Here is a 10,697-nt window from a genome sequence, read left to right as displayed (position 1 = left end):
AAGTAAATGCTCTCTCAGTGTATGGTAGGGCCCTAAAATGGAATTTTCCCATTCATACAGGACCCAGGGCAGTATCATATCCAGAAATCCACCAAGCCTTGTATATAGGCAACAATTACCAGAAATTGAATAGCCAGCTCCAGGGTCCAACTCTGATTTAATGTGTGCCCTTGAGCATTACAGTGCACTTATCTAAGCTTCAGCCATCCAAATTTAAAAATACTGAGCAGCTCAAAATGTTATTGGTAAGATGAGTGAGATGAAGTCTGTTTACCATGATTATTTTACTAACCAAGAATTGGTAATTGTTTGGCTGGGAATGCTAATCAAGGTGGAATGACCTTCTCAAAAATGTGTAAATTTGATCGCTTCCTGTGGAGTCTTCAGCTGAGGACTGTTTACCATGAGAGGAATGGATATCAGACTGTGTATGATTCCAGGTCACTAGGTAGTGGCCAGTGCCTAGGACCATCACTACTCTCTCCCTTTATGGAAAAGAGCAAGTGGGACACATGTTCCATTGCCTTCTGGTTGGCTCCTCTGCCTTCTACTCCAGGTCAAGTGGAAAAGTATTTCCTGAGCACTTACTAAGCACCCAGAACTTCAGGCACATACCTTGTGGAGGATATAAAGGCCATAGGGACTATAGTCCTGCCCTCTAGAAGTTTATATTTCAGTTGGAAGAATAAGATCAACACACATGAAACAGCAGGCAAATCAAGTTAGTCATCCTTCCACTTCCTGAACTTTTGTGCCATTCCCCAAACTTGAATTCCTGCGCCTACTCTTCTCTGCTAAATGTGATAGGGCGTCATCTCAGACTAACCTCACCCACCTCCAATCATTCCAATACCTTCCATGACTCCCTCCTTCCAGATATCTGGTCCTCTGCCCAGCTAATTACTAATTATGTGCCTCCTCTGTCAGGTCTAAGAGCGAGAGAGCGAGAGAGCGAGAGCGAGAGCGAGAGCGAGAGCGAGAGCGAGAGAGAGAGAGAGAGAGAGAGAGAGAGAGAGAGAGAGAGAGAGAGAGAGAGAGAGAGAGAGAGAGAGAGAGAGTGTGTGTGTGTGTGTGTGTGTGTGTGTGTGTGTGTGTGCGCGTATGTGTGTGTGTGTGTGTCAGAGAGAAAGAGAGCCTTTCCTGCCAGAGCCTTGTCAATTCCCCTTAATTTTCAGCCACAGCATGTGACGTAAAGGTAAGTGTACAACCTACACACAAAGTGTCCATAGCCCAAATGGCCTCAGACTGGGGATCTGAAGACACCACTTGTCCAGGTCTAATCGTGTGCCCCTCTAGGGTTTTAGAGAATCTCCCTTCCCTCTTCCCTCTTCTTCTCTCATTCCCCCAACTTGTTTTTACAGAGAAAATGTGTTATCTCCGCCTAGGTCAGTCACTTGTAATCATGAAAACCATCCCAGCAGCTCCCCACTGGGTCGGGAAGACGACAGCAGTCCGGAGATAAAAATACTCTGCTTTGCATCCTCTTTGCATGAAGATGCACCTGGCAGACATGCAACCGCAGGTTGGGAATCACTTGCCCCTTTACACTTACTCTCAGACTCAGGCCAGCTTGATATTAATCATTTAAAGGGCAGTTATGCCTGAAATCCTCTTCCTGGAAGGAAAGAACGTTGGAAGATCGCCTAGTCCGCCGCCTCCTCAGGCTTATTGATACCACCTATGGAGTCCCAAGCATCTCTTTCCCCATATAAGCGAGCTGAGTTCCTTCCGGGGCTGGGAATCAACACTTGCTTCTTGATTTCATAGGCGGCCACTCCACCCTAACCCTGCCCCCCTCCCCTCCCTCTCTCTTTTTCCCTCCCCACCACAACACCTTCCTCCCAACTCCCCCCCCCATTACAGACACACAGATGCTTCTTCACCTCCCCCTGAGTTTACTGCTCCGGATCTCTCTTTATCCTGCCTGATTATGGCCACCGCAGTCTACCTGCTTCTCCTTCAGACTCCCTCCTAGTCCCGATACTTGTGCCTCTGCCGCCCCCATCCCTTTTCTTCCCTTCTAACCTGCCCTGCTCCCTACTGGTTCCGGCGTTCTTGAGAGGCTTTAAAAAGGACTTCAGCCACAGGATATGGGATGGAGCGGGCTCCCAGCTGGAGCCATCAGACGGAAGCAACTGAGAACAAGTCAGATCCAGTCCGCTCTGGCAATGCATCGCCGATGCCAACTGAAGGGGAAGTGGTGCCAGCTGAGGGCACCAGTGAAGAGTGCTGCGAAAGCCCCAGGAATGGGAATCAGCGTACCTGACAATGCTGACTGAGTCATTCTGGGAAGAAAGTGACCACCTGTATCGTTTCAGGAATTACACAGCTGTCCCTTCCCGTGATGATGATGGTGGCGGTGGGGGTGGTGATGATAAACATTTATATAGGGCTTCCAGGTTTGCAGAGGGCTTTATATATTTTAACTCAATTGATCCTCATATCAACCCTGTAAGGTAGGTGATGCTGTTATCTTCGTATTAAAGATGAAGAAGGGGGAGGGGGATCTAGGAGAGATTAAGCGACTTGCCCAGAGTTAATAAGTGATTGAGGCCTTCCATACTCCCAAGTCTCTCCTCCAATCCGCAAGTAATAATGCTAATTAATAGGATGGATGATGAAAAACAATGGATAATCCATAATTGTTTTGGAAGGTAGTCAGGGTACACACCCAAGTGCATACACACCCAAGAAACACACTTCCAGGCCCACTCATTTCCTTTCCCAGCTCCCACCTCTCACAGGGAAATCCACAATCAACAGCTCACTCTGCAGTACTGAGTGGTAGAAAGAGCACCTGATTTGTAAACAGAGGTCTTGAATAACAGGCCCAGCTGTGCTATTTATCTACTATTGGTATGAACTGTAGAAATTCCCTTCCTTTCTTGGGGCCTTGGTTGTCTCAAGCGTAAAAATGAGGGGGGTTAAACTAGATGATTCATAAAATCCTTTCTAGATCTCTAAGTCCTATGATCCAACCAAGAATCAGTGGCCATAAATAATGATGCACATTTCTATAGCTCGCTTTTTAAGATTTATAAAAACATTTTGTGCACAATAACTCACAAGGTAGGTAGTACTTTCCCCATTTTTCAGGGTAAGGACATGGGGACTTTAAAAAGTTAAGTGATAAGAGACAGACACACAGAGAAAGAAACCAGAATAGGGAGAGACTAAGAAAAGAGACAGGGAGAGAGTTCAGAGCTGGAACTTCTAAACCCAGATCTCCCTCTACTTCTATGCAACACCCGCCATTCTTAATGCAAATAATTGGGTTTGGCTAAATTCTGTTTGTTCTCTTTTAATAGCTCTTAGCTCAGAGTGGAGGTCAAGTCACCTTGTGAAAAAGATCTTTAAAAACTGTAGGCCCAGCTTTTGCCAGCCTTTAAAATCATCATTGGGCCACCATGTTTCCTCCATATCCACTCTTTTTTCTCCTAGTTGCCATTTCTCTCAGGTCAGAGACTCAGTTGCCCCTCCCCATGGCCTGCCTATTACAGAAACAGCTCCAGTTTCCTAGAAGCCCCAGCCCACTCCGAGGGCCTGGGAGAAGCTGAGTTGCTGGGATATCTCAGGAATCTGCTTTCCTTTGATTTGATGTCTGTCTTCCCCCAGGGCCAACGCACATACTTTTCAGCCCTGTAGGGTATATGGGTAAAGTTCAGAGCCATATATATCCATACAGCCTGGATGTGGCGAATGGCACCAAGCTTCTTCAGATGAGACTGATTAGCTGTAAACACCAGTGTCTGTTGTTTAGTACTTTGGAAACTGGAGTTTCCTCTGCCTTTAGATGGAGTCTCCATCCCTTCCTTCCCCCAAAAAGTTTTGCCAAAGTGATTAGTAGATGCTCAGGACTATGCATGATCTCTATATGTCAGCATTTATTAAGCACTTACTATGTGCCAGGCACTGTGCTAAGTGTTGGGGATGCAAAGAAAGTAAAAACCTTAGTCCATGCCCTCAGGGGAGTCACATTCTAAGAGACGAGATGACATGCAAAAACTTGTACTTAACAAGTGTAAATGTGAGGTAATCCCAGAGGGAAGGCAATGGCAGTATTCCTCTTTCCTTCTGCCTCCGGCTCTCACATTTTGTAGGTGGCCCAGTGGATAGAGTATTTGACCTGGAGTAAGGAAGACCTGATTTCAAATCTAGCCTCTCATACTTACCTGCCACAGGCAGAGCCACCTTTATGAAATAATGAGAAACTAGAGTAGGACTTTATTGTGGTAAAAAAAAATACAGAAGAAAAAGCACGGTCCCTGCCACTGTAGGAGCTTTCGATTCCTTTGAAAAGATGATTCACAGACTTACAACAACAGTGAAAAATATGAAATTACGGCTAACCAAACAGAACTCCCTAACTATGACCAACTCTGGGGAAAACAAGAGGGTTGAATCAGATAATCTCTAAGGTTTCTTCCCCCATCTGATAGCAGTCTATAAGTCTCTGAGCACTATGAGACAGTGAGGAAAACCCAAATTATTCATTAGTCAGTCAGTAAGCATTTATTAAGTGACTACTATGTCCAGGTACTGTGTTAAGTGCTGGGTATGAAAAAAGAAGCAAAAGATAGTCCTGATCTGAAAGAGCGGGGGTGGGGGAGGAGGGGAAAAGCAGGCAGACCCAATTCAGGCTATTGCAATAGTCCAGGCATTCAGTGATGAGGGCTTGTACCATGGTGATGGCAGTATCAGAAGAAAGAAGGGGGCATATAAGATAGATGTTGCAAAAGGAAATTGACAGGCCCTGGCAACAGATTAATTATGGGGACTAAGAGACAATGAGAAGATGGAGATAACATGTAGGTGACTGGGAGGCTGGTGGTATCCTTGACAGCAATAGGGAAGTTTGAAGGTAGGGAGTCTTTGGGGAACAGATAATGACCTCAGTTTGGGATGTGTGAAGTTATTAGACTATTAGAGTGTCATACTGGAGAGTAGAGGCAAAAGAGATTAAATAAGTAGGGTAAAGTCAGATGACGGGGCTTGATAGCTAAGTAGAAGACTTATATTTTGATATAAAACATAGGGAGCCATTGAAGATTTTTGAGCAGGGGAATGACAGGGTAGAACACTAACAGTATATTTACATTGGAAGAGATCTTAGAGATAATGTACATGAGGAAACTTACTTGTCCCTGGTTATGATGAAAACATTGCTTTAGGATGATTAATTTAGCAGTAGGAGTACAGGGAAGAGAGAATGGGGTAGAGTGAAGCAGTCAGGAGGCTATAATGATTGAGGCATCAGGGTATGAGATGATGAAGGCAGGATTTAGGTGGTGGTGGAGTGAATAGAGAGGAAGGGAGTGAAGCAGCCTCTGCCCTGAGAGATACTTTAAAATTAGGATAATGGAGAAAGATTAAGACTAATTGTCTAGATCTTGTGACCATCTGATAGCCTTTGGGCTGACCACCTAGCCTGGCTGACCTGCATCAAGCACAGGTGTCTTCGTATTGAGGGGGTTTGGGGTGACATGGTGGGCCCTGCACTTTGGGAGAATCACTTCGGTGGACCCTCTGACTGGAGGACAAGGCCATGGACACCAGGGCATCTGTTTAAGAAGAGGGCTTGCACAATCTTGTCCCCATTTACCATCAGTGACACTGCTTTTAGGCTTCTTGGAACTTCTCTCTCTTGCCTCTGGGCAGGGTATCTTCTCTTCTGCCCTCTTTCTTCCGCCCCTACCTTTTCAGTTTCCTTTTGTGTGCTGCCTTGTAAGCTCCTTGAAGACAGGTACTGTTTTTGTTTTTACTTGCATTTTTTCCCTGGTGCTCATCACAGTGCCTGGCACAGAGTAGATACTTAATAAATGTTTATTGACTAATTGAAGTACTGGAGTGGGAAAAGATTTAAGGCAGGCTGACCTTCCAGCAAGCTATTGCAATAGTCCAAATCTGAGGTGATTAGAACCTACACCGGAGTAGCATAAGGGGGCATAATTGAGGTGTTATAAAGGGGAAATCAGGTTTTGGCAACAGATTGGATATAGGAGGTGAGAGATAGCAAGGAGTTAAGGATAACACCTAGGTTGCAAGTCTCAGGATTGTGATGCCCTCTACAGTAATGGTAAAGGCAGCAGGTGAGGAGGGTTTTGGGGGGGAGAGAATAATGAGTTCAGTTTTAGACATAGTGAGTTTAAGATGTCTATTGGATAATGAATTCAGTTTTAGACATAGTGAGTTCAAGATGTCTGCTGGATACATACAATTCAAGATGTCTGAAAAACAGTTGAAAACACGAGATTGGAAGTCAGCAGTGGGTTAGGGCAGGATATATAGGTTTGAGAATCATTAGCATAGAGATGGTAATTGAGAGCTAATGAAACCACCTAGTGAAGTAGAATAGAGGGAGAAGAGAAGATCCACCAAGATAGCAATCTGTGGTTACAGGGTGTGACCCTGATGAAGATCCAGCAAAGGAGACTGAGAAGGAGCAGGCAGAGAGGTAGGAGGAGAACCCAGAGACCCAGGAGTGTCCCTAGAGAGAAGAGAATATCAAGGAGGAGAAGGTGAGAAACAGGGTCAAAGGCTGACGAGAGGTCAAGGAGAATGAAAGTTAAGAAAAAGCCATTGGGGGCAGCTAGGTGGCAAAGTGGATAGAGTACAGGCCCTGAAGCCAGGAGGACCTGAGTTCAAATCCAGCCTCAGACCAAACACCTGACACTTACTAGCTGTGTGATCCTGCGCAAGTCACTTAACCCCAATTGCCTAAAAAAAAAAAAGCTATTGGATTTGCAACTAAGAGATCACTAGTAACTTTGGGAAGAGCATTTTTGGTGGAATGATGAGGTCAGAAACAGGATTATAAGGATTTATGAAAAGAGTGAAAGGAGAGAAAGCGAAGGCATCTATTGTAGATGTCCTTTTCAAAGAGTTTAGCCACAAAAGGCAGAAGATAAGATTATTGCAGGGATGGAAGGAGCAAGTGAGGATTTTTTCAAGATGGGGAAAACATGGGCATGTTTGTAAGCATCAGGGAAGAAGCCAGTAGATGGGAAGAGATTGAAAGTAAGTGACAGAATGGACATGATAGAGGAGCCAGTCTCTTGGAGAACATGGAATAAATGGGGTCACTTGTTAGTCTAGAGGACATAAATTTTAGATTCAAACTGAGCTCCTGATCACTATTCCTTAATGTGCCCTAAGTTATATATCATCAAATGTCATTTACACAAAGAACACACATACTGAAACACAAATAAATCCACTAATTTAAACCAATGGCAAACAGAAATCAAAGAAGGAATACAGGTGACAATATGCCCCAAAATCTACAATGTGAACGAGCTCTCCCACTAGGAGCAAGAAAACTCAGTTCAACCAAGAGAGAGAGTCCCAGATCTCACCCAAAGGGGAAATTCCCAGAAATCTCTAGTGTAGTAAACTAGGTATAGGGATATGATCGACGTCCTGCTTCCTCTACATGTTAGCTCTTTCAGTCTTTCTCTCCCTTCAGGAACTTGAAGAGAATCTGGAACTGCATATCTTCTGACCTGAAGCCAGAAGACAAGAATCTCTCCTCTCCGAAGCTCTCACCAATTCTACCCTTTATATATTAAGTGACCAATCTCTGCCAAGGAGGAAAGTCTTACGTAAATAGGCTTTCAGCTACAGGTTACATACCTGTCTTATCTCTTCTATAATAGTAGCTGATATTTATATAACTGTAACAGGGGTCAGATGAGGAGAAGCCTGGACTTCCCGGTATGCTGCACAATAAAAATATACATGTCTCATCAGGAACTACATTTCATAGGATCACAGATTTAAAGCTAAAGGGGAACTTAGAGATATTCTGTTCCAACCTCCCTTTTAGAGACAAGGAAACTGAGGCCCAGAGAGGTGAAAGGACCAGCCCATAGTCATACAGGTATAAAGTGTCAGAGCCTAGATCCGAATGTGGATCTTCTGACTCCAAATACAAGGTTTATTTTCATTCTATAATATTCCTGGAGGCCCCAGACCTCAGCAGTTGACCATGATCCCAGGGGGCTGAGATTCCAAGCTCCTATGAGACACTGTTGTGGTGGCAGTGGGATACCTTCATGGTAAGAAGATGGTTTAAAAATTGTTCATCCTTTGTTCTTGAAGAGGACCAATGACATCAGGAAGGTGATGTTTTAGCTTGCAAGTGAACTGGATTTGAGTGAAGCAGAGCTGTGCAAATCAGCCTCACTCTCCTTCAGAATCATCATTCCAGTGGCAAAACATAGGTCAAGACAACTGGCGATGTAGTGGGAGACCTTGGCCTTTTTAAGCTGTTGTTGTTGTTGGGTTTTGTCCTTCATTCTTGAAGAGGACCATGACATCAGGAAGATGATGCCATGACATGCAAGTGAATTGGATTTAAGTGAGGGAGGGCTGTGCAAAGTCACCAACTTCACTTTCTCCTTGGAGCCATCTGGGTCTAGTGACAAGGTATAGATCAGGATGACTGGAGATGGACCCCGGCCTTTTTAAGCTAGGTCTTTCTAGGTGTCAGTTCGTCTGAGGCAACACCCATTCAGTAATTAAAGACTAGGTAAGAATAGAGGCCGAAGATGGCCTAGTTTGCCTTCACAAAAAAATCTACCTGGGAGGGGAAGACCTTCAGAGTTTCTGGACAGAGCTGAAACAACTGCTATTTACACTAACTCTGAACCATCAAAAAGCAAGTGAGGCTTGGGCTGGGACTATTATTGGCCAATCAGTGAAAGCCAGAGTGATTTGGGTTTAAAGGAATGGTTAAGTAGCTCCATTTGTACCCCAATGGACTTTATCAAAGCCTAGTTTTTCAAAGCTATTAATTCAAAAAATAAATGAAAACTACATAAGACTGAAGAGTTAATTATCTCAGTTTTCTGGTGGGGGAAAGGAACGATAGAATAAATAAATAAGGAAGAAAAAAAAATCTAGCTCCAAAACTCCGAGATGCCTTGCAAAGTATAAGCAACTAAAATGTATATTCCTTTGGACAGAATGGAGGAGGAGGAGGAAATAGCATTGCCCAATTGGAACTGGCAGGTTGGGTCCCCAGGGGGGCAGCTACTACTACTACTCACAGACTGTTGTTTGTCTTCATTCTCGAAGAGGACCAAAGACATTAGGAGGATGATGTCTTTTTTTTTTTTTTAGGCAATTGGGGTTAAGTGAGTTGCCCAGGGTCACACAGCTAGTAAGTAACAAGTCTTTGGTCTGAGGTCGGATTTGAACTCACGTTCTCCCAACTTCAGGGCCAGTGCTGCTAGCTGCCCCAGGGATGATGTCTTGACTTGCAACTGCATTGGATTTCAGTGAGACAGAGCTGTACAAAGTCATCAACCTCACTCTCTCTTCCAGAGTCATCGGAGTTCAGTGGCAAGACATAGGTCAGGACAGCTGGTGATGGCTCCCTAGTTTAAGAAAGAAGAAAAGTAGAGCCATGTAGGGGAGGGATGGGATTGGATTGAGAGGCAACAAGGGGTTCTGATTACAGAAGCTGATCAAAGAGAAGCAGGCTGGTAAACAAGTTAAGACGTGGTGAGCTAGCAGAACTGTCCAAGCCACTGCCTTGTTATTCCCAGTTGCAAGTAGGAATCTGAATAAAGGAGACTGTACTGGTGAATTGGAGAATAGCAATGCACTCGTTTGGGGAATGGTTTCTGAGAATATTTTTAATCATAGAATCATTAATTTAGAGCTGAAAGGGATCTTAGGGTTCATCAAGTCCAAGATCCTCATTTTACAGATGAAGAAACTGAGGCAAAGAGAGGTTAAGTGACTTGCCCAGGGTTATATAGTCAGTAAATGACTGAGTCAGCATTAGAATCCAGGTCTTCCCGATTCTGAGTCCTGCATTCTCTCCAGTAGGCAGAAAATAAGGAAGGAAACAAGAATTTATTAAGTGCCAGCTACATTCCCCACACTGTGTAAATATTATCTCATTTGAGCCTCTAAACACCCCTGGGAGGTAGGTGTCATTATCATCACCATTTTACAATCAAGGAAATTGAGACAGTGACTAAGTGATTTCCCCAGGGATACACAGCTAGGAAGTTTCTGAGGGTGGATTTGAACTTAAGTCTTCCTGACTCTAAGCCCATGCTCTAGCTACTGCACCACCTAGTTACCTGTTTGTTTTATTCCTTTTTTCAGCTTCAATTAAATGATTTTTTAAATTATATTTTGGGATTTACCTAAGTTAACATATTAATCATTGAATATTTAGACTCAAGTTGACTTTGGGTATCCAGTTTCATTTTGAAGTTGGGGTTCAAGTCATTTGGGGTACACATTCCAGAAAATATTCTCCCCAAAACATGGACTGAAGTCTGTGAGGAACTAGTCTCTTTTTTTTTTTTGGCTAAGCAAAGGGGTTAAGTGACTTGCCCAGGGTCACACAGCTAAGTAAGTACTATGTGTCTGAGGCTGGATTTGAACTCAGGTCTGCCTGAATCCAGGGCCGGTGCTCTATCCACTGTGAGGAACTAGTCTTAAAAGCTTTAAGCTGCACTAAGACTTTTGGGACAGCCTGACTTACTCTTTTGATCTTCACAAAAACCTGTGACCTCGATCCTACCACATTTTGCAGAGGAGGAAACTGAGACTCAAGTTAAATGATTTACTAAGGGTTGGTTGCATAGCTAGAAATTGCCAGGGGTGGAATTTGAACGCTGGTTTTATGTGTGTATAAGTCTAGCATTTTTCCTTCTAAACTATACTTTCTCTCA

General features: G+C 44.0%; 1 long non-coding RNA gene across 1 annotated transcript; it reads left to right on the top strand.

Moving 5' to 3' along the window:
• The first annotated feature begins 1,862 nt into the window (after window positions 1–1,862).
• LOC144457799 (uncharacterized) lies at window positions 1,863–8,822 on the top strand. The gene is made up of 2 exons (XR_013487310.1): window positions 1,863–2,456; window positions 7,466–8,822. It is a non-coding gene; the product is annotated as an uncharacterized LOC144457799 (long non-coding RNA).
• The last annotated feature ends 1,875 nt before the right edge of the window (window positions 8,823–10,697 follow it).

This window comes from Phascolarctos cinereus, unplaced genomic scaffold (assembly GCF_003287225.1).
Source record: "Phascolarctos cinereus isolate Bilbo 61053 unplaced genomic scaffold, phaCin_HiC Scaffold_5;HRSCAF=322, whole genome shotgun sequence".
In the NCBI taxonomy this organism is placed as follows: domain Eukaryota; kingdom Metazoa; phylum Chordata; class Mammalia; order Diprotodontia; family Phascolarctidae; genus Phascolarctos; species Phascolarctos cinereus.
The sequence above is the reverse complement of the archived record's forward strand: the minus strand, read 5'-3'. Positions and strand labels throughout refer to the sequence as shown.